Raw genomic sequence first — 24,574 nt, 5'->3', positions numbered from 1 at the left:
CTTCTTTTGCACCACCGGTCCTCGATGCGCGCGCGCAAGGCGGTAGACGGGCGAGCAGAAAAACGAACCGAAACGCACCGGTTCCCTCATTGGAGCGAGTCAAAAGTTTTTTTAAAGAAAGAAAGAAAGAAGGCAGAAAATGCGACGCGACGTGCGCAGCCAGCGCACCGCGCGCGACCGTTGCATATACGTTGGCGCAACAAAGGGCTGCGTACACCCGCACCTCCTGCTTCCTGCACGAACACCACCTCCTGCTTCAATCCACTTTTTTTTTATTTGCCTTTTTGCTCCCCTATCCGACAAAGACGACAAACTATGGAGGAGTGTGTTCGCGAGCGGCCGTGTGCGGAGACGTGCAGAGGAGCGAACTGGGCACGGCACGCCCGAGGCGCTATTCAGAAGCGCACGCAGCCGACCAAGAACGAGCGGGCCGCGGGGCGAGACGACGACGGGCCCTTTTATGCGCCAAGCATCAGCCGAAAAAAAGAGAACTACAATCATAAAATCGGATCCAAACTTATTCTACCGAGCAAAGAAAAACACGGGACTAGTTGCGGAAGAATCGAGCCGGCTCCCAAACACGAACGACGGGTCGGTCCCGCGCGTATGGTAAGGGTACAAGGGTGCGCATCGGGTTGCGCAACCACGTGAGCGGCCCCTCTAAGTTATGCAAGCGTCATACGCCGCACGCGAACGCAGCCGCACCGCAAAGCTTTGTCCGTGTTCGGGCGACCGGTACGTGGGCTCTGACCCGACCCGTCCACATCAATTAGCCTCAAAGTGCATTATATGAGGGTCTCCGGCGTTGAAAGACGCATGCACTCGTATACTGTATGTGTATAGTACGCTGCCACTTTTCGCGAATGCGCATACTGCTGCGTGCACACGCCATACTAGCCGGACTCGTATTATAACCCTAGCAGTCCAGTGGCTCTACAGGTTGGCAGGAACTCCCGCTCCTCACACTCGACAGCTACAACTGCGACTATATCTAGTGTCAGATAGCACCAGACGCTCGTAATATAGGTGGTCCCACCACAGTGATTATAGCAGTTCTCACGCGCTCAGCTGCCTGGGAACTGTCTTGAAGAGGTCTACTTGTAGGGGGGCTCTTGAAGCAGTACACCACACATGTCGTCAAGGAGTGCACACACCTCTTCTGGCGGTGGCTCCCACAATAGGAGGTATCCGCAAGAACTTGAAAAAGTACAATGTAAATGTAAATATCGGCTTTTCCCGCGGCTCAAGTTAAATCAAGGCCTTTTCTTCGAGCCAAACTCAGAATCCCCTCCTTATAATCCTCGTAACCCTCTATAAATTTAAAGTGAAGATTCCTTTGATCACCCTCGCGGGGTTCGGCCTGTCGTCGTGCGTCTCGCAGACTAAACGAGGCTAATCCCGGAGACAGGGTAATGGTAAAGTGGACCAATACCGGAGACTGTTATCAAATACAGTAAGTTGGTCGGACGATTCTCACACCAGTTCACAATATGTGCCCTGGTAACCGTTCTAATGTGGTTCGTAACGCAAGCCGCTACTGGAGGCAGGGCAATGAAACGCGTGCATGGACCCTGATAATGCCAACACAAAACAGTCACATGTGGGCCTAGCTTCTATGCCACATTCACTGGTTTTGACGTCAGTATATCGCAGAGTTGATGTACCGAGGGGTTTCTAGCTCCTCGGCATGAAGAACCGCTGTGGCGTCAGCGTGGAGCTGGTTTACACGTCACAAACGGCGTTCGTTCGTTAGTTAGTTAGTTAGTTAGTTAGTTAGTTAGTTAGTTAGTTCGCGCGCGCGCGCGCGCGCGCGCGCGCGCGCGCGTGTGTGTGTGTGTGTGTGTGTGTGTGTGTGTGTGTGTGTGTGTGTGTGTGTGTGTGTGTGTGTGTGTGTGTGTGTGTGTGTGTGTGTGTGTGTGTGTGTGTGTGTGTGTGTGTGTGTGTGTGTGTGTGTGTGTGTGTGTGTGTGTGTGTGTGTGTGTGTGTGTGTGTGTGTGTGTGTGTGTGTGTGTGTGTGTGTGTGTGTGTGTGTGTGTGTGTGTGTGTGTGTGTGTGTGTGTGTGTGTGTGTGTGTGTGTGTGTGTGTGTGTGTGTGTGTGTGTGTGTGTGTGTGTGTGTGTGTGTGTGTGTGTGTGTGTGTGTGTGTGTGTGTGTGTGTGTGTGTGTGTGTGTGTGTGTGTGTGTGTGTGTGTGTGTGTGTGTGTGTGTGTGTGTGTGTGTGTGTGTGTGTGTGTGTGTGTGTGTGTGTGTGTGTGTGTGTGTGTGTGTGTGTGTGTGTGTGTGTGTGTGTGTGTGTGTGTGTGTGTGTGTGTGTGTGTGTGTGTGTGTGTGTGTGTGTGTGTGTGTGTGTGTGTGTGTGTGTGTGTGTGTGTGTGTGTGTGTGTGTGTGTGTGTGTGTGCGAGAGAAGAATAGCGAGGGGCGCGCTCTGCACTGCTCGTCAGCCTAGCCGCACGGCACGACGACACGGTGTCGCCGTACGTCGCGCTTTACCTGCAAACGATGGCGCCATGCTGTACATTATTAGCGAGAGCGAATTCAACGTTCTACGTTCGCGTTCACGTATGCGAACGCGGCTTCGGGCATAAAGCCGCGTACAATTATGTGGAACCATATCATGCCACGGACCCGATCTTCGATAAAATGTGCCAAAATGGCGAAACCGCTCAAACTGCAGGGACAAGCCTTTTGATGCAAAAAGGAGAGCGCGCGACAAAAACTACCAGGCCACCTGCATGACCCCCATTGCGCGGTGCATCGCGTCGCGCTTTCGCTGACGTCACAGCAGGTTTTTCTCGCCGGTAAAAAAAAAAAAAAGACCAAAACGACCGATGGGGCGGGCGACGATGCACGCGAAAGCGCGATCAGCGGTCAGCACACACAGCTGGTCAGAAAGATCTGGAAAAAGGAGGCATTGCCCGGACGAAGAGGGAGTTATACGGGTGCCAGGGAAGCCAAAGACAGCAGCCAGCCAGCACGCAGCCCTCTTTTCGACGATGCATTGGCTACATCGCGATGGCTTCTCCGGTTCTTGGAAACGCGCACTCCTCGTCCCAGCGCCACGCGCGCACGTCACGCCTCCCTGACCTTACAGAGAAGTAGAAAACCGTAAGCGCGCGCGCGCGCGCAGCTCGTTTCGGGTACAGCGACGCGCGTACGCAAGTACAAGGACCAACAAGCGTGGACCAAGAAGAAGAAGAAGAAACTAGAGACGCAGATAGGGAAGGTACAAGACATCAGAATCGGGTCGGACGCCTTGTTCCGCGGAACGAGAGACCGGCAGCAAGGAAAAGGCCACGGCAGGTCGAATAAGCCTGGCGCCCACACAGCAAGTGCGAGCTCCCTTTTAGATCAGAAAAAAAAAAAAAAAAAGAACTAGGGAAAGAAAGCTGGCCGCCAGCGCGCTTTCTTTGCTTCCCTTGCGGCGTGTAACGTTCTTCGGGCGCCGTACGACAAGCAAAAAGGCGGGCGAAGATACGCGACGTACAGCACGCGCCGAACTGGGCGAATACGCGATCTAATGCGCTCGTTCGTTCGGCTTGGCACCGCGAAGTTATACACGCTCGTCTGTCGACCCCGTGCGCCGCCCACAGGGCCGAGTTCGCTGCCTGTCGCGGCGCGTACACCAGCAAAATGGGAACACACATATGTTTGAAATTTCGGTTTTAAGGAGACCAGTTTGTGGTTGTTCCTTTTATCGATGTAGCGCGTTATTTCTCGTTCTTGATCCCACATAAGGGGTGAACGAGGAGCAGCGTTGCTTGGAAGCCAAGGCCCCGCTTGAAACAGAGCGGTCGCCTCAGAGCCAAGAAACCGCATGAAAGCAAGGAAACAAGTTAACGTAAGCAAGCAAGACAAATGCGCTGATGAGGCCGTGCGCAAGGGGCCGCAACGGGTACAAAGTGCGATTTGACGCCGCGTTGACCCCGATGCTGCTCGCAAGGATAGAAGGCAAGGAGCAAAAATAAAAATAATAAAAAAACCAAGGGCTAGGCGGTGGGTCGGTAGAAAGGAAAACGCTTTTACGGGGTAAGCGGTGATTTACGGTCACTTGACACCGGTTTCGTCTGTGGAGTAGATAACCGTCCGTACATACGTACACAGTGAAACGAAGGTCCACTAGTGCACCGAGCCAACATTGTCCCGTCCTTACGTGTGTGCGCAATTTGTCTGCTGTATGCGGCAACCAGTTCTCCCCGCTTTTCTTTCTTTAATTTGACGCGGAGAACTTTTAATGGCATCACCGAAGAGTCGTTCCGAACGATCCGCCAGCTCTATAAAGCAGTGGACAGAATTCAGGCTCTGTTTCAGTCGTAATTGGGCCATAGGACCGCGACAATTAGTCAGGTTTCAATTTACATGCTGCCATGGAGCCGGGTACCTCCACTAGTTCACCGTAGTTGCGGCCTTACACGACCCCTATGGTGCTGCGAGAGCGCTCACTAAATGGCCTATCGAATGCTCAATAAATGTCGCAAGCGCAAACAAGGTTAGATGCCCGCACCCTCCCTGAGTGCCACTGACAAGTAAACTTGATCTCTCTTTTGAGAGCGTACGTTTGCAGTTGTCCCACAAAGTTCACTTCCAATTTGCGACCATTAGTTCCTTGCCGTGCACGTAAATGTGCCGAATTTTAAAGGCCAACTGTAAAGAAATTCCAATTCGACTAAAGCGGTTATAAATAAGTATAGTATGCATCATTCGAGTGATCCAACAGCGGTCGAATCGTCGCGAGGGCCAACGTTTCCACAAATGAACCTGTCTGTCCTGACGGAGAAAAGTTCCCTTGTTGCGAAAAGCTCGCTCTATGGCGGAATGCCTTATTCGAACACGTTTGATCACTTCAAACCTGCATCTAGTAAGATTCTGTGTTGCGCGCATAATATCATAGAAGTAATCTTCGCAGAGCTGCTAGGCTGGCAGTTGTCCATGTTTCGTATTAACAGACTTCAAACAGAACTCAAGCGGACGGCACGTGCTGTTGGTTTGTCAGTGGGCGCGACGCAAATCTCGTACCGTGGTCTTCGAGACTGACAGCGCGCCTCGGGTGCAGCCTAATCTCGAAGGCTATGCCGAAGGAGCGTGCTGGGTATCAATTTTCCAGGCACTGCGTGATTTCCGTCAAAGAATAAGGGCTGCGCTTTTTTTTTTCCATAGTTTCTGTTTTGAAAGCTTCCTAGTCTTGCGTGGTTTTCGTGAGGCATCCACTCGTATTTCAAACGCCGAATTTGGCACGGAAGTTGCTCTATGCCTTAACCATCTGAATCTACGCTTCTTGTGTCGTTCGAAATTTCGTTGAAGTTGACCTTCTAAGAAGCAGCAAGAGCAGGCGCCACACTGCAAGTTAACGAAGGCATTCGACAAATGCCTCTACGCCTGTCGCTACGAAGCAGCGGCAATACCCTACCTGAAATAAATAGCTCACAGATAGAATTCAAGCAAAGTACGCAACACTTCTTGCACTGACTTGTACTAATGCATACAAAGAAAGAAGAAACCTCACGAAACATTAGGTGCGATATTTTCCGTTTCACCAATTCGAAGGGGTACTGTCCATGCACGCCTTACAGTTCAGAAACGCGCCCTGTTGAAGTAATAATAATAATAATATTTGGGGTTTTACGTGCCAAAACCACTTTCTGATTATGAGGCACGCCGTAGTGGAGGACTCCGGAAATTTTGACCACCTGGGGTTCTTTAACGTGCACCTAAATCTAAGCACACGGGTGTTTTCGCATTTCGCCCCCATCGAAATGCAGCCGCCGTGGCCGGGATTCGATCCCGCGACCTCGTGCTCAGCAGCCCAACACCATAGCCACTGATCAACCACGGCGGGTCCTGTTGAAGTAGACTAAGCCTGCAAAGAAAATCGGGTGGGAACCTTTTCAATCAAATGTAACCTCACAAACAGAGTATTTTAGCGTATAGTCTTAGCGTTCAAGTCTTACAGTATAACAAAACTTCGCACGCTTTCGAATCTTGTCACCAAACAACAGGTAGCTTTAGAAGTCCCCAAGGAGCTCTGCGTAATCAAAAACCAAACTCCTTTGCATATCCTTTCGTGTTCTTTCGTACCCTCTTTTAGATTTTCTACTTTTTTTCACCCCATTTTGTATGCTCACAGCGTACCCCAACTCCATTGGTTCCAAAATTTCCCTGTCGTCATCTTGAGTGTCTTTCCTTGGTTTAACGCTGCGTGCCTGGTTCTTTCGTTCAGCAACGGCATGCGCGTATACCAGCGTGACAGAGTTCTTGAGAGGGAAATAGCGAACGCGTATTGTTCAAAAAAAAAAGGGGGGGGGGGGAAATGTGTAGGCAAGATAGATGACGACTACTTTTTGGGAAGTACACAGATAAGGCCCAAACGATGTAAGGTTTTTTCTTTCTTTTCCTTCTTCCCTCCCCCCCCCCCTCTTTTTTAGAGCGCACCCATTGCCGAAGCCATTTTCACCATCTGTGCAAGCTCAGTCGGTGGCAAGCGGTAGCGGTAATGGTAGAATGGTAACGCTATCCTGGTAACATGTACGCTTACGACAACGTAGCTCTGATGCCTTCATTTCAGTACAGGCGGGACTTCTGCCCGGCAAAATTCTATGGCACGAGTCGCAAGCCCATTCCGCACTGCTGATGCAAAGCGAAGCACGCGCTCTTCGCGCTTCCGAGCGCGCGTGCCTGAGCAGTCCGCCGAGCGCCGCGGCCTGCGCGCGGCCGTCTCTTCTCGGAAATTTCGATTCGCACTGGTGTCGAACATGTCGTCGGATTCCACAAAAACTTCGCGAGACAACGGTGTGTCGACAGAGGAAGTGCAGCAGGAGCAATACTCACCTCGATGCGCTAGGAGAGTCGACCCCTCGTCCTCAAGATGAGTCCATGGGAATAATACTGGTCGGTGTGCGCAATCTGGTGCGCCGCTGGGACTGCCGACACTTGCAGCCGGTATCCAACGTCATGCTTCTTGGTCCCTACCTGCGAGTCAGCGAGCAAACGAAAGGAAAGATCGGTTATTATTCGTCCACATCTCCGACATTGTCGCGTACAAGGATCCCAGAAATTGAGTACGATTGGGTTCCACGTAACGTCGTATGATTCGCGCGCGCGCGTTTGTGTGTGTGTGTGTGTGTGTGTGTGTGTGTGTGTGTGTGTGTGTGTGTGTGTGTGTGTGTGTGTGTGTGTGTGTGTGTGTGTGTGTGTGTGTGTGTGTGTGTGTGTGTGTGTGTGTGTGTGTGTGTGTGTGCGCGCGCGTGTGTGTGTGCGTGTGCGTGTGTGTGCGTGGGGGGGGGGGGGATAGGCGGGGCCTTTTAGTGATACCTGTAAGCTCTGACTGTAAGCAGGGGATTCAAGAGGCGGTCGATTCCGAACCGACGCATTGGCAGTACGATCATGAAGACACATATAAAGCGTAATAAACAAAGTCACCAGAACGTCTGAATCCACAAGCACGAAGAAGATCAGACAAATCCATGTGCTTCCCATCATTCCCATGGCGGGTCAACGACTCGAGCGCCAGATCTCCCTCTAGTATACTGCAGGAAACTGTATGATCCAAATACTGCGAGGCGAGAGGAGCAGCGCAAGCCGGCACAGCCTCTGATGCGCGCTTTACACGAAGTCCCGAACACAAGGACGCACGCCGCCTATACCGCCCACAATGGAGTAACACACAGAGGCTACGACTTGTAACGTTTCTTCTTTTATCGCTGCTACTGGGAGATAGCAGCGACAGCCACACTCGGCGATGCGGTTCTCCACCCTCTGAGCGAATAGCAGCGACTCGCGATGACAAACGGCGCGGAATGTTTCGCGTCGCGCTGACTGCGCGCGCAACGTCACAAGACACCACTGCCAAAGGTTAAACGTTCTCAATGTGGCACAGAGGCAACGGTGCCATTATTTCGAATGACCTACGGCTTAACGGTTTCCTAAACGCTGCGGACAATGTGAGTGCGACTGCAGCCACCTTATCAGTCCCCCATCCGGGACACAATGGCGCTGCCTTCCATTAAGGCGATGAAAGCAGATTGAGATAGAGCCACATATCAAAAGGCAGCCATTTTTCAATGCCGTGCAGGGAAGGCTCGTGCACCAGGCATGGGCCCGAGCACACATCAACCCGCAGCGGCGGCTCGGTGGATACGACGCTGCGATGCTGAGCGCGAGGTCAAAGGTCCGATACCGCGGCCACGGCGACCGCTTTTCGATTGTGGTCGAATGCAAAAACGCTTGCGTACCGGCCTTTGGGTGCACCCTAGAGAACCCTACGTTGTCAAAATTACACCGGCGTCATCTTTCTAGACTTTGTATGTGTTGCTTGTTTGTTGCATATGTGTGTGCATATTTTCGGGTAAATGGGCTTTTCTAAACTGTGTACTGGGATGGACAGCCGTCTCTAATGTAGCCTAGCTTCCCAGCCGTGCACAGTTAATAAACAACAAAGACAACACTACGGCGTTCCTCATAGAGCCATCTGCGGGTCGTTGAACCCCACAATTAAGCATGTGCCAAGGCGCGACAGCCATCAGCACGACTCACTGAACGAGCCAAACGATAACGACGAACTCGAACCAGTCAATAAAGCACTTTAATAACTAATCTGCAAACGTATAATGTTTTCAGCAATGATAGCAATAGTCATTAATACATGCCTTCGGGCACCTTTACTTGAGGAGAAATGCATGAAGTATAGAGCAGCAGACATATCTGCGGTGCACAGGTGCTGCACCGCGTATGCATTGTCTAATGTGTAGTCTATCATAATGAGCAAGCGTTGATGCGCAGCCTAACGCATTTGCTGCATGCATGTCTACAAGATACGCATCACTTCACAGACTGCTGCTTTTGAATCTCCCACGCCTGCAATGATTCGTGGCCTCCGCTATTATTTTTGGCCACAGTGTGGCCCGTTACTATCTCACCTCCCTACACGTAGTTGGCGACTAAAACGTAATAACGTTCAAATTAGCTAAGTACAAAACATGGAAATGACCGCCAAATTGTTTGCATTGTTTTCTTTTTCTCGACAAATCAGGCAAGTGCTACAGCTAAGCATGGCACAGAACGAAAAACACAACACCTTGACTCTCTGCACAATACTTGATCACGAAATGCTAAAGATGGGCAGCTTTTGCTTAGACTTGAAGATATCGTGCAATGCAGTCTATCCAAAAGAATGATAAAAACTGATAAAGTCAAAAGATTCCGTTATTATATATATACCCGGTACCCCCGGGTCACAAATTTTTCACACCCGCCGTGGTTGCTCAGTGGCTATGGTGTTGGGCTGCTGAGCACGATCGTGCTCAGCAGAGAGGTCGCGGGATCGAATCCCGGCCATGGCGGCCGCATTTCGATGGGGGCGAAATGCGAAAACACCCGTGTACTTAGATGTAGGTGCACGTTAAAGAACCCCAGGTGGTCGAAATTTCCGGAGTCCTCCACTACGGCGTGCCTCATAATCAGAAAGTGGTTTTGGCACGTGAAACCCCATAATCGAATTTTTTTAAACAAATTTTTCACAGTCAATTAGGAGTGCCTGAGTCTCATACAACACGTTCTCCTAGGTTTACCACAGAACACCAGAATCGAGTTCCGCAACGGAAGACTTCAAAGAAAGAAAAAAAGAAAGAGTGAATCCGAACAGCAAGCAGTGAAACAATGACCTCTTCTTGGAAGGCACCGTCTCGACGACTAGCCTGACAACTCTATGAGCTGAAACTTCGAGGCAATCGTTCCCCTGACGCCCGTACAATATAAAGGAAGCGCGTTACGGTTTTACTCTGCAGCTTGAACATGCCACCCACAACGCGCACTCGGCGTGGGCGAAAACACGGACGACCGACCTCAACAGCAGGAAGCACGCGCGGAGGAAGGTCGGCGAAGCGACCGGAGAACAAAAGGCCCACCAACCCACACGTGCCGATCAGCGTGAACTCGTCCAACGGCGTCTCTCGGCAGTCAAGTAGGCACGACCCAGCCGATCCTCAAAGTGCCGACGATGTCGTAGGCGTCGCCGCTCGGTCGAGAACACACACGGCCGCCGCACGAAACCAACACGAAGATGCGCGCGCACTGGTAACCACACAGCCGATCAGACACCGACACCAGCCACAACGGAACACACCGGCACCCGCACCGAGGAAACTCCTACCGGCGACCAGGGAGCTTGCGGGCGAACCGGCGGTCAAGTTTAGAGACCTGGAGCGCTCGAACACTTGGGTCACGAAGCCGAGGAAAGAGAGGACGCGGGGCGGCAGAGCAGACGCGGACGGACAAAAAGGAGCAGACGACGCGACACGCACACGTCAAGGAATCGAGGAGAGAGAGAGACGCAGTCGACGCGGCGGTGCGCAGTAGCGGGTCCGCTTGCCGCGGCGCTCACACAAACGATGGCACGACGAGAGCGCTGCGAGAGAGCACCCCCATTCGAGTGCGGAGGAGCGAAAGAGAGGCTGCTCCGAGGGAACACAGCCGCAAAAGGGTGCAGTGGGGGAGGAGAGACGCGGAGGAGCGGGCGGAGAGCGGTCCGTCGTGGCGCAATCGGGAGACCCGATCGGCATCCTCGTCGACTCGGATCGCCCCCATGGGCGCGCGAGCGCGCTCGTCGTCTCCCGACAATATGTGCGGCTGACCTGCTCTCATAACCCTCACCCCGCGCCGAAACGCTCCGCGGGGGGTGCGCGGCGCAACAGGGCGGACTCGTGCTGGGGAGGCTTCGGGCACCGACTCGGCCCGCTACGCGGACGGACGGACGGCCCAGCTCGAGCGCCCGCTCCCTGATGCGACCGTCGCGATGCGTTCGCTGTGTATACGTATACACATCACCGAGCGCGTATACGCGTATTTCTTGACGCACTAAAAGAAGGGAAAGAAAAAGGAATATCCGCGCCTGGCGATGATGCATGTGCCCTATTTTAGACCGGGCAGGCGCTGCGCTCCGTTTCGTCAAACGGGGTGCCCCCTGTTGTTTTAAGGCAGTACGCGTACGCATAAAACGTGGGCAAGCGTCCATCGGTGACCCTGTCCCGTGAATTGGACGTGCATGTTCTTGTTCTCATCCTGTCTCTCAGTTATGAAGGACAAACACGTAGAAAACGAACCTGCTCGCTCACTGCGTGTGACCCTCCGGGGAGGAACGTGTTAGAGAAATGGCGCCCTTAATATACGAACTACAGTCATCAGGATCCGAAAGCCATTGCCTTTAAAACTGCCGATTCCTTTCCTCTCTCTCTCTCTCTCTCTCTCTCTCTCTCTCTCTCTCTCTCTAACTCAAGGAGATACACACACAGCAGGAATACAGCTGGAACGGCAATGCGTACAGCAATGATGCTCTCTATCTCAGGAGTGGGGTTATTTATCTACATATTTATTTACTTATTTCCTTACTTATCTTTCGATTCGCAACTCGCACGCACCACTTGACGGTAATTAACTAGCGAACAACAACAACGAAACAGCCAGACTACTTCCCCGACCTTGCTCCCGGGCGCACGTTGCCCTCCCGCCCACGCGAAATGCACTCCCGACCCGGCAGCCGGCGTATACACTGCTTCGTCCAGAGATAAGCCATCTCGCCATCTCCTTTTATAACCACTGCTCCCCGAACGGAATCTCGCCCCACACGCGAAGGGAAACCGCGGCAGCCACAGGGCATTTGGGAGCGCATTTCAAAGGGCATACGTACCGCCGACCTCAGTGAGGTCGGCGACTTGTGCTCCCTTGTGCCGCTGCGTCTGGTATCGTAGGAGCTTCACCGACCATGTCACAGTATCGCTTGCATCATGGTGTTGTGTGTTAAAAAGAAGAAAATGAAAACGGTGCAGACACCTCGCAAGCAAGGCACAAATAACAACAGTTTGACCGCGGTTCTTTATATTCATAAAGCATCGTGTGCCGCTGCAAATCAGAATGCAGAATACGTCGATTCAATTCGTAAGAGCATACTTCTCTTACGTAAGTTCCGTTCTTGAAACTAGTCCTATCACGTACGGAATTTCACGCTCTGGCATACAGAAAGCACTGGAACGTGTCACCGGCCACCATATAGAAGCACAAACGTGTGAACGCCGGCTTGTAAAAAATTCTGGTGCCAGTAACGTATGCGCCCTTCGACAGCCACAGCACTTACGAGTGGTGGACTCCGACAGAGGACACAATAAAGCGAGCTGCATTAGGCTGCATCGGCGCAATACGAAATTCCAGTACCCGTTTTCCCTCTCGCCTCGACTGAAATACGGTGGTCTGTATATGCATCGAGTTACGTACAGCAGTATAACGATTCAGATGCTCAGTCACCCCGTATACGACACTTGTCGCCAAGCGCCTCCGCTGCTCTGCGCCTTCCATGCAATCAAGAGCCGCCACAATCTACAGTGTCTGTAGAATGACGTAAGATAACTACAGAAGCGTACGCATTTGGGTTGGTTCACACAGGGCAAAAGAACAGGAGATAACAAAGGGACCACTGTCCCTTTCTTATGCGTCCTGTTCTTTTGCGCTGTTTCTTCTCAAGACCTATACTATAATAGAGGCTGGAGTTGCAATGCGCAGGACAAGGGATGTTGCCGTTCATTATGCACCTGACGCCGACGTCACAGCGGCTTGCACTGAGCTTCACAGCTCACACCGACGCCACGTTGATCTTCACGCAGTGAAAAAGGTGCCTGGAACACAGAGAGAAGCCCTAACTGCGGCGTGACTCGTTCGTATGGTACGTTCCGAGTGTAGGAAAATTGGGCGGGGGGGGAAGGGGGGTGGGCGCAAGCAGCTTCCGGAAAGGGCAAACTAACTTGCTCTTCGCGTGTACAAATAGAAGATGCACACAGCGTTCCAGTATAGCAAGGGGCGGACCAATTATAGAAACGCCAGCGCACGCGCACAGATGAACTAGCGTGCCTGAATGCTCTCCTCCTCCCCCGCAGGAGAGAGGGAGGGCGTGCAAGCACCCTCGCGCGCACAGAGCCAGCGGAACCGAAGGTGAAGCAGAAGCAAGACGCACACGCTTTAGAAGAGAAGCGCGAAAGGACAAGCGCACATTTAGAAACTGCGCTCAGGTAGCACTACCCAGAATATGTTTTGCTGTTGCTGTTTTATTATTATTTTAAACCTCCTTGGGCACTGGTCGGCTGCGCGGAGGGAACGGAGATGCGCGTGCCAAACGCGCAGTATGAAATTGCCTCCACGGTGCATAGAGCTTACAGCAAAAAATTACTAAAGAAAATTGTGGCGATTGTGTCTACAAGAACTGCAATTCAAAAATGGCAGTGCACGCTTCATTTCTTCAGACTATCCACGTTCATGTATATAGTGCACCATCTATTAAAACACTTTTGGACCTTCCACCCCTGTATTCACCTCGCAAACTGTCCCGTATCTTTACATTCCATAAAATCTACCATAACGCACAATTAAAACACTATCTTCTTCCAGAACCATCCTATATATCAAACAGAACTGATCAATATAAAGTACACGCGCCACACTCCCGTACAAAGCTGTTTGATGAATGTTCTGTTACTAATACATCCAACGAAGGAAATCACCTGCTCGCCTCTGTCGCCGAACTGTGCTTGCATTTAAGGCTGTTGTTGAAGATTACTTTTATTTTTCGCAGCCGCATTGTTTTTCTTTGTTCTTGTAATACTTATCCGTTACCCATTCCCTTCTTTAACGCCTTCGGGCCTTGAAGGCATTCAAATGAATGAATGAATGAAAAAAAAGCAGCCAGAGACGCATTTGTTGCTAACGTTCCCGACATCTCAATAAAATAAATCAATCGACCATATTTCCCCCCAGTTTTTCTTACGCGAATGCTAAGCACTTGGTCCAAACAACGGCTTTCCTGCAAAACATTTGCGCCTTCGACCTATATCGGTCTATAGTTTTTTTCTGTCTTTCTCAGCAGCTTCTATACTTCGCACAGGCGTCAAGCCTCCTTCGGTCCCGATGTCGCAAGAGTCCCAAGATGGAGCTCCCTCGCCGTATAGCCGTATCTTGCGGCGGCAAGCACGAGGATTCGCCAACACAAGACCGTCCTTTTATGTCCCCGCACACTCCGGGATTGCGTAAAACAGTGCGCCACTTCCGGGACTGGTCGCGATTGAAAAACGCTGAACACGCACGGAGAGCTACATTCGCGAGTTTAAAAACAGAACAAACAAGATCTTGGCACGAATGAAAGGGGCCGCCTTGCTATGAACAGCTCTATCGGGGCGCCCGTACGATATTAAACGACGAGGACGAGAAGGCCCGCACAGTTATGGGCAAAGGGTTCACAGACGTTCTCCTCGAAACACGAAGTCCTTTCCGAAGGCTGCGTCCCAGCAAACACTGCCTGGGCGGCGCCGGCGCCGCAGCTAAGTGCGTCCACCAAGCACAGGACGATTGCACCCGGCAAGCAAAATGACTTTAAAAAAAAAAATTATATTCTCGGGCTTCTCGTGCCAAAATGACAAAATAATAAGACCGCACTGTAACCGTAACGGTGCAAGAACTGTCCATTGATGCATGAAGTTTTGCGTCCCAAAGCGCAGCACAGCGGCTATTCGAGAAGTTGCAGTACAGGACTTGGCAGGGAAGTGTAGAGTTGATGATATACCACCCTAAAACGGGCAGTCCTAACAAGGTATATAGGACTGGAGCTGGTTGACGGTCTATGATGCTTACATGTTATCCACGTCCGGTTTTCTTGCCATTTCTTTCTTCACCTTTTTGTCGTTGTTGTTGTTGTTCGGGCTTCCGCACTGCGAAGTTAGCGTTGCAGCTGCCTTTAACTTCGTGTGGGTCGAACTGCGATACTCTACGGAACTCCGGCGCAGTCGCGAGCCTCAAACACGTCACACGAAGTGGGGAATCGTCGATCGCAGCCGTCCTCAAGCTAGAGTGCTCGCATCGAACGTCCGTTCTCAGCACCCGCGAACGATGAGGACGACGAATCGGGGCACGGGGATGCCACCTCCGGCCACACCTTTCCGGCAGCACCCCTACATTCCTATAAAAAACACGGAAGCAACGCTAGCGCACCGCGGCGGCGGCGCACGTTCCAAGAGGAAATCGGACCCCGATCGCCATCTTCCGTTTGATTTCTGGCCGATCAAATTTAGATACTGCGCGAACCGGGCGCGAGCACACCTGAACGCCCCGGCACTCGGAAACTGCCTTTTTTTTTTTTTTTATCCGAATGTGAAATACGGCTGGGAAGCACGCACACAAGCTAACAACGATGCTAGCTTCCTACGCGAAGGGTCGGAGGAATAAGAGTGCAGAGAGAGAGAGAGAGAGAGGAGGCGTCACAATGTATCACGGGGTAAATGCCAACAGAAGAAGAAATATAATTATATAAGGAAGAGAAGAGAACCGAATTGATAATCTTAGAACGAAAGAAAAAGAAAATGGTTAAGAAGTGGTTCTCAATAATGTTGTGGATGGGAGTTCGGGAAATGAAAAGAAAGAAAGAAACAGCAAAGAGGAAAGACACTAAAAGGAGTTAGATGAAACAAACACAATAAACGACATACAGATAGGAAGAGGTGGGGGGGGGGGGGGGAGTCTTTATTATTTTGTGCCACGTCCGGGAGTAGGCAGGGCGGGAAGGAGTCCGAGAGCTTCCTCGCCGGCACCGCAGATGCCGCCGCGGGCGTTCTGCGTTCGATCTCACGCGCCGATACCGCGCGGACCGCCGGAATATACGATCTCCGCGAGGGCCGCATCTTCTGCCTCTTCCCCGTCCACGTTCGCAAAAGCAAAACTTGCCGAGATGCGAACAAGCAGCAGCGGGTTCGCACGCGAGACAGAGACGCCGCGGCAGCTCCCGACAACCGAGTTACGCGGGCGAGCCCACCGAAAACTGTTCCTCGCGAGCCTAGAGATGCTGCCCGCCATTAATCGTGCCTGCGACCGCGTCGACGATAGCAGGGGCAAAGAAAAGAAGAAACAGCGCGCCCTTCGGGAGTGGCGCGTTTACCAATCTAGGTGAGCTAAACATTCAGAAATGAACGGAGAAGTAATTTTCTTCGCTCATTCGGGAATGTTGAAAGTGGCTCTGTAAACAATAACGAATTCAGCATTCACGCAATGGACGATATGCAAGTTTCCCAGACCAATATACGGCCGCGTTCCCTCAGTAGCTCACTGTTAAAGGAGCACTGACAAGCTACATTCAACTACTCATCCTATTTTTTCTATCTCTCTCGTTAAATATAAGTCGTAAACCCTTTAAGCTATACGAAAAATAGTGAGAAGCATCACTATCTTTTGGAGCTCAAAAGGACTTGCACCAAACACTAATGGGTTCCGTGTACCCGCGGTACAGGAAATGTGATTGCATATTAAGAGTCAATTTTTTCCTCACTCGTAATATGTATACTTTCGCGACGGGGCCACACATTATCGGCGGCTGCGGTGGACATACACATGATTCAAATGACATTGCGCAACAAAAACGACACGGACGTAAGAGAAGACGACACACCAAGCGTAAGAGAAGACGACACACCAAGCGCTTTGGTGTGTCGTCTTCTCTTACCTCCGTGTCGTTTTTTGTTGCGCAATACTATTTGAATAATGGATTACCAACTTGCCCGGAATGCTGCTCTCATACACATGATCGTCCCTGATTAGCGAGTAATTTTTCTGACGTTCACCGATTAGGTCCTAATATATTATTTTAGCACAGAGTCTGAGCCGAATCCGGGACGAGATCAAATTATAGATCGAACGATCAATCAATGAAGAAGAAACTGCGTAACTGAAGCCGGCCTCTGCTCAAGGCACCTCCGCCAATCAGAAACCAGAAACAAGCACGAGTTCCGAGTGATTTTTCCTTGAACGTGCGGGTAAATGCAACTTGGTTCCTGCTATTTTCATGAATATACTTCGTTGTACATTGCGGCACACAGCTACGCGGAGCATGAATGCACATCGTGACAAACACTCAATCGCGACATGTGCTAAAGCTAATTAAACTCAGTCCTGCTAAGCGAACATTGCATAATACATTAAAGTTAATTAGCGCTCACCACAGATTTATTGATCTCTACCAACGCGAGTAATACACGGTTTAAAAAGACCTATCAGTATTCTTACTTCCTTGCATTCGAGCAAAACAGCCTCTTGCTTGATGCATGTGACTAACTCTAACAGACACATTCAGAGCAGAGTAAAACGCACGTCGCTCCGACTGCCAGTGACAATTGCGGCGACGAAGGCAACAAAACTCCTCGACAACTCTTGCGTCGCGCCACAGACACTTTTATTTCCTTACGCGACCAAGGTAAACAACGCTTCCTGAAAAAAAAAAAGTACAATAAGAAAAAGAAAAGTTCGCCGCGTGATCTGCCGCAGTCGCCCCCCAAAAATAGCGCACCACGAAATGGGTCTTCGCGACAGACGAGGCACGCGCGCTCGGGGGACAACGTCGTTGCTCGCGGCGGGACATCTACGTGACGTAGTCGCAGCCTCCTGCTGTCGACGTCACGCGAAAGTCAGCGCCAGGGGACGGCTCCGGGGCAGCAGCCTCAGAGATCGAGTTCGAGGAACTCCGCGCGGACGACGCTTGGATGCTGGAAGGGGGAGCGCGGCGTAGGAACAGCGGGCAAGGGGCCGGATACGCAACCAGATGCGCGCGCGCCGTGGGTCCGCGATGCATGCCGTCGCCCATATATGTAGAAGCAAAGGTCCCGTTATACATGTCCCCCAAGAGATGGGGGGAGGGGGGGATATATGTGCCACTTTCGAAGAAATTACGGCACCACTTGATGCGGTGAAGAGGAAACAGTGGCGCCAGCGAGCGTCCATCACCGCCAGCGGAAAGAAAGCAGAGCGCAGGGCGCCGATATTTCGAGTGGGGTAGTAATCTCGCCCGTGCAGCTTTTCGAGCAGGGCGCGCAAAGTGGACCAACGCGGTGGCGGAAGCGCCAGCGATGGCGCGATGACTCTGCCTCTGGCTGGAAATACGCGTCAAGAGTATGAGGCGCGCAAAAAAGACAAGATAGGTGAAATATTACAGCGTCCCGAGGCCACCGAGGACCCCGAGAGGTGTGTGCACACACTTCTTTGATGCAACACGACTTGTCCTGCCACCGTGGCAGGACAAATAAGAGACCGAAAGCCTGCGTGAAACAGAAGTTAACTCCGGCGCTGTTGTCTTCGGAAGCTACAAGCACGGAAGTTCCAAGCCACCATGGGAACGATGAGTAACGCATGGAATTGCCTAAACTACGCCCGTCTCGCTTCAAACGGCTCTGTTACTTTGTAAATTAATTGTTTTCAACAAGATATTCCGTTGTAAGTGTAACTATTCGTAATACTTTCACGTGTGCTCGGAGACTAATTGTACCTATTTGTTTAGAAGAGTGTCAGTGCGTGAGAATTTAGATAAATAAATCGGAATAAATAACGTCACAAGCATAACTGAAGCCACAAGCACAAATATTACACAAATCAACGTACCAACCGTAATTCTTATGGCCGGTGAGCGACCGCAGCTCCAGTTTTTCCTCAAATGGTTTCTGTGGGAAACTATTGCAGCAGTGGCCCACCGTGAAGTTTTGTGGATGCGGGCCACATTGTACCGCCTATGTTCATCGGCTCTCATAACATCACGATGTGACGTTTGTTGTCCATAATCCACGCCGCTCCTTTTCGATCATTCAGAGTTTCGATTATTTGATTTATTTGTAATGAATTAGAAATGATGGCAACAAGTAGAGCATGTAGCTGGATTATCCGAAATGTTAAAATATTAAACAACTGAAGGCTGATGACGGGTGAAGTGAGAATTTTCAGCTATTAAGTAGTTCGCCAACGAACACGGGGCGGTCACTTGCAATAAACAAATAAATGCACGAAAAAAAAAGTGCAACACATTCCTCATAGTGAAACGTATAGACAGCAGAAAACAGCTTTCCAGGGCGCACAGTCATTTCACAAACACTTCACGGATAGTCGTGAGACTTCATCAAAGCCAAATACACGCGTAAACACAAAATCGCAATTTAATAACCTACAAAAAAGGTGAGAAATACAACATAAGTAGATATAAACATCTTTTTTTTTTTTTAATGCAAGAACATAATACCAAGAAATATTAGCGATTGTTGTACATCAATAATTCCATACTGCGGTCAGCATCTCTCATACAGGAATTCTACTAGAGCCGCGGAGCGTTACACTGCGCTGGAGCGCTACTCCACGGTCCCAATAGCTTTTGTACGCTGCACGACCGGCTTCCCTGCCACACACGCGTGCACCGCTCGTCAAGCTCCTCCGTTAGCTCAGGGCCACACACTGGAGCCGCTATGCGAGGCGAAATGAGTCACTCCGGCTCGACGAGAAGACGGAGCCCGGTGCGGCGGCCCCGCGCAAGGCGTCTCCACGCACCGCTGACCACGGATATGAGTGTGCGCGCCGTCTCCGCCGCTTTCTATAGGCGCCTGGCATTCACCCGTGCGCATTCAAATAAAAAAAAACGAAAGAAAACAAAGCAAAACGAAAACGATACACGTATGACGGGAACAGATACAACGTCAGAAGTGCGTCTATGTAGCGACTATACCCTTACGTACTTTTGGAGGAGCATGCTGACACATATATCCGAACGTGTAGAAACTCTGTCACATGCTTCTCGCACGTTAGGAGGAGAACACTTAGCAAGCGTGTGAAGATGGGGAAACGCAAGATGTGTTCATTGATAAAATCTCTAGCGATTCCGGCGTCATCGACACTAGTGTGACGTCATGACACATATCCTAGCTTGCCTGTTGAAGCAGCATAATGATAGGCATATATGGCGGTGCCGCTTTTCTAAAGAAAAAAAAAACGAAAGATTTGCGCGCATTTCTTCAGACTACGCTCGCTTGAGCCGATCACACTAACGGACAGAGCCAGTGTATCGTGACGTCACGATTCATCCGCCTCCGGGGTACTGAAACCGAAACTGATTCGTAGAAACAAGTATTATAATAAATTATTTAGTGTACTGTGGCAGTAATTTTTAAAAAGTATTTTTGAGGGTTTAGAACTTCATTTACTTCACTTATATCGCAAAAGAAATCACAACACGAAAATGTCATGTCAGTACACTTTCAAGAGACAAGAAAATGAGCAACTGCGTTCACACATCGAAGTCATTCGGGGTGTACATTGAAAAAAAAGAAAAAAAAAACAAGAAAAAGAATGGAGGAAACGCCAAGATGTGTCAGTGCATGGCCTCCGAGATTGAGCGCGCTCAAATGTCAGAGGCCATGCTCAGTGGTCATTGCCTTCTGCTGCTGAGCCCCAGGTGACGAGTTCAGTTCCTACCACAACGACAGCATTCTTATGGGGTCGGAATGCAAAACACCGAAGTTTCGGCGCACGTTAAAGAAGCTCAGATTGTCAAAAATCATCCACAGCTCGCTTATTTCGGCGTCGATCACAGCAAAACTATAGGGCGTTGAGGTGTGAGCCACAATAGTCACTGCATCGATCTTTTAATTATTTACATCACCGGTTGTTAACAATAGTTCAAGTCGTCACTGTGTCCCCGATGAAGCTCTCCGTTAGGTCATTGCATCTCGCATTTCCGACAGGCCGATCGGCTATCTCAAACCGTGCACTGCCTGTTTATAGTGACGCCGAAACCACATTTTCCCGATGCAACAGTGCTGCCCTGCAAACAGGCTACCAAGGCACAGAACTATAGGCGTGAGCGGCTGCACTGTCGTGACAAATACCCCTGCACCTAGAACATCGATGATCGTGGCTTCCGTGAATATCCACGCGCTGACAGTGATTAACCCCGATCATCAATCAGCGCCTTGGAACAAGAGCGCCGACTCGTGTCCGAAAAAGCGTCCTACGGTAAATATTCCATCGCTGTCGACACGGCAACAGACCAATACGTGTAGCCCAAAGGAACGAAATCGCCAGGAGCGAAATGGCAGGCGGAGCTCAACGAACAAATGGAAGAAATTGCCTTCCTCACGCCACTAACCAAACACAAGTGGACGAGGAGACGTAATTGAAGTGCCGAAGTCGTGGGATCCATGTTAAAATATACAACGGATAGACTTCCTCTCTGTTCATAAAGGCCTGCGCAGTCGCAATTAGGCCGAAGCCGCATAACGATTAACAAAAGGAAAAAAAAGAAACCGCCGCCGTTCGAGCAAATGAATCTAGTTACTCCACGCACCATCGAACGGCATAAAAGAGCACCTCGAAAGATTGGCAGCAACGCGATTTCTGAGGCCTCTTGAGAAACACTAAATAAAGTACGAATGCTAAAGAACAGGATCGAAGAGCGAAATAATGTCGTTGATGTGACATGAAGGATAAAAATGAACGTCGCAAAGAAAGGCAACTAAATAGAGAACAAGGAAGGCGAAAACGCCGAGGTCAGCCGAAATCCTGCAATGACAGGGAAGTCGGTGTTTACATCGCCGATCATCCTTTTTTCGTACATTTGCGCTCAGAGCGATTGCGCGTGGAGAGCGATGCACGGATTGACACAGACGCCAATATCGCAGCGTTGAAACAACGATGTTTTCAACTAACAAATACGTAAAGTGGCACGTGGAAATCGTAATAATCACGAGTGCCTGCTTCAACACAAGAAAGGTCGAAAACACGAGACAGTATACGATCGATATTCGCGGCCTTTTTCTTCCCACTCACTCAACGACATATATATGCTATACTACGGCGACAAATACTCCAGTGCGCAACAATACTCAAATTCACCGGCCCTCGGAGGGCAGCGCACGCTGTCCGCTGCTCTATCAAGTTATTTCTCTAATGATTTCTCAGATCCTGACAGAGCACACCGCCGGCGACGACAAGGCACCGAGCATTGCGCAGACCTCGGAGCCGGTATACTCCAGAATGGGCGACATTTACTCACGGGCTGCCAGGGCTTAAAGGTAATACGGGAAATTAAACAACCAAGAAGATAAAACATTCACTCACTTCCTTTTAGATAAACGAATCGGATCGCTTCGACAACCGTCAAAGAAGATGGACGACTTCAGTCGATAGCGAAACGATTACCAAGGGCGAAAGCTGTCGCCAACCTCCGAATAGTAAAGAGAAGAAAGAAAAAAAGAAAGAAAGAAAGAAAGCAGCCATATATACATCTAATCTGAGCGCGACATTCGCAGACAAACGGCGCTATCGTCTTTTCATTTCCGGCCGCTCGAAGCCAAGCAGCCGCAACCTCTACCTCCAGCCCCAGAGCACTACACCCATCCACTCTCTAGAGCGTATAATCGATTTGGTTGAACTCCCACCAAACGCAACTGGCGCCCCGCGGCGGAGCAGGTGGATGTCGACAAGCCTCCCGCGTCTCGCTTCCGGCCGGAGGAGGAGTAGATGAGCGGCATCGGCGGTTCTTGCGACTCCTCCCGTGTGCGTCTCCGCCACGCAACTCTTTACGCCGGGCAACCGCTATGCCGCCGAGGAGATCATCACTCACGACAGCGATGCGCGAATACGTATGTTCTATAAGGGTCGTCGCAACACGCGAGTGCGCGGCTTTGAGAAGAAGAAAAGAGAGACAGAGAGGGCAGGCCCGGAAAAAAAACAAAGAAACGAAGAAACGAGACCCACGGCGACAAGAAACGGAAGAAGCGGGAAAAGCGTGATTTACGATCTCCTATTCCTCGTAGCACACTTTTGCTTCTTTCTGCATAGCGTGTCCGTGCGGGCCTCCACTATAGCTCGTGGCGACGGAGACGTGGAGAAGAAACTTCTTTTTCTTTTTTCCTCCTTGGCCCGAAAAGTTCGCGGTTGCTCGCTAACGAGCTGGCCGCGACGAGCGAGCACGGGCAACAAGAAAGGTAAATAAATACGCGAAAGGGCACGGAAACACTCGGCGCAGTGGTAACCTAGTGCAGCACGCACAAGCCGCGCCAGCACCCGCGCCGAAAAAGGTCGGTGACCCCGGGTGTGTAGGGGCGCGCGTACGCACAACTCCGCGGTGGCTGCCGTCGTCTCGCGTGACGTTAAAGAGAAGTCGCTCGCGCGCGGCGAAAGGTGCGAGATGCCGCCTGGCGAGCGCGCTCACGCTGCTCGGGTCTTTTGAGATGGGGCTCTGCGCCGCCACAGATTAGGCGCGAACTCATCAGCGCATGCTAATGGAGACCCAAGAAGGGTCATTAAGGAGGACCCCCACAATCCCCGTTCCCCCCCCCCCTTCCTCTCTTTCTCCATTGATGTGGGAGCCGACGCGGAATGCGTTAAGATATGCGAGTAACGGGCGGATTAGGAAGGTGAGCCCGTGCCTCTCCGGTGCGGCACGCGGACACCGCCGCTGAGCTGTGTGGCTAGAAGCTATACACTCGTTCAAACGACGCCAACCAAACGAGGTCAAATAGTGGGTGCGTGAAATGAGAGCACAAGTACCGACCACCGACCGCATTGTTGTACTTCTTTCCGTATTTCTCACAAACAGTTCTCTACAATCAACTACGTGTCAGAACTGCAGGGAGGGACACGCGAGCGGCACATAATGGCTTCGAGAGCGACATATTTGAAACTTGTGAACGCAAAACGTGGCGCAGACGCGGACAGGCCAAAGCCCTGTTTCCAACCTTGCTACTTTACTTGCCTTTCCATTTTTTTTTTCTTTCTTCGATGTCTTTTCTTATGCAACTTTACATTGCGACATAACGGATTACGTACCTTAGTGGAAGACAAGAATGAGCCCCACAGCTTCCGACCGGAAAGCTTTCTATACTTAAAGTCACTTGCACTTAGGCCCAACGGCGGAAAAAAGAATAACAGTTCCCACTGGGTTCCGTTTCGGTTCGGCGGGTGACGGCTTTCGCAACGGTGCCCAGCAGCTTTCCTTTTCCGTTCCGGTTCGCGAAATTGCAACCTACGCGTAATAAAGGTGACTTCCTCGTGTGGCGAAACGACCGGGCAAATCGCCAGAACAACGCCTGTGCCACTGTTGCTCTCTACAGTAGCACCTTCTTCCGGTGAACCTTTCTTTGATCAGACGCCAAGAAATGAATTGGAGCCTAATCACGCTACCCGAACTTCGCGCGCCTAAATTTATTCTCCGCTGACAGCTCATTCCAGCCGGTCAGCGATCTCGTCGATAAATCAAGCGCCCATTAAAGGTCTCGCACGAACCATTTGCGCATGCGCATGAATGTGAAGGCCAGCCAACAGGCATGATGCTAATTTGGGCTGGTAGGTAAAGTCCCCCATCAAAAGTTCCCAGACAGCGGAATCTATGACACGCTGAATATTTTTGCAACGTGCATCGGCACGTACAGCCTCCGTCGTATTCCGATTTGAAGCCTGTACACCGGTATATGAGAACAACATAGTATTCATAGTTTACTGGCAACGGTTGCAAACTTCACGAAACTTCAGCGCTTTCTGTTGTCCAGTGAACCGCAAACGTTTGACGCGATATGCATACTTGGCTGAACAAACAGAGACTTATAGCAGGACAAGAGGCAGTGGCACACAGGAGAGCTCACTAATTACAATTACATACGGGTTTTAGACTATGTGTGAAGAGTCCAAGATCAGATCATAAGGCACTTCGCAGTGGGGCCCTTTGGATTATTCTAAACCACCTGTGGTTATTTAACA

The 24,574-nt window shown here is 50.8% G+C and overlaps 1 protein-coding gene across 3 annotated transcripts in view; it reads right to left on the bottom strand.

The window, feature by feature from the left end:
- CdGAPr (GTPase-activating protein CdGAPr) overlaps window positions 1–24,574 on the bottom strand; it is a 317,407-nt gene that overhangs the window by 228,597 nt on the left and 64,236 nt on the right. For 2 of the 3 annotated variants that reach the window (XM_075692467.1, XM_075692469.1), the window contains exon 2: window positions 6,824–6,964. The gene's annotated coding sequence lies outside the window, so the exon portion shown is untranslated. Of the gene's footprint in view, window positions 1–6,823; window positions 6,965–9,901; window positions 10,413–24,574 lie in introns of those variants that run through there. The other variant, XM_075692468.1, reaches the window with a different exon arrangement.

This window comes from Dermacentor variabilis, chromosome 5 (genome assembly GCF_050947875.1).
Source record: "Dermacentor variabilis isolate Ectoservices chromosome 5, ASM5094787v1, whole genome shotgun sequence".
Taxonomy (NCBI): Eukaryota; Metazoa; Arthropoda; class Arachnida; order Ixodida; family Ixodidae; genus Dermacentor; species Dermacentor variabilis.
The sequence above is the reverse complement of the archived record's forward strand: the minus strand, read 5'-3'. Positions and strand labels throughout refer to the sequence as shown.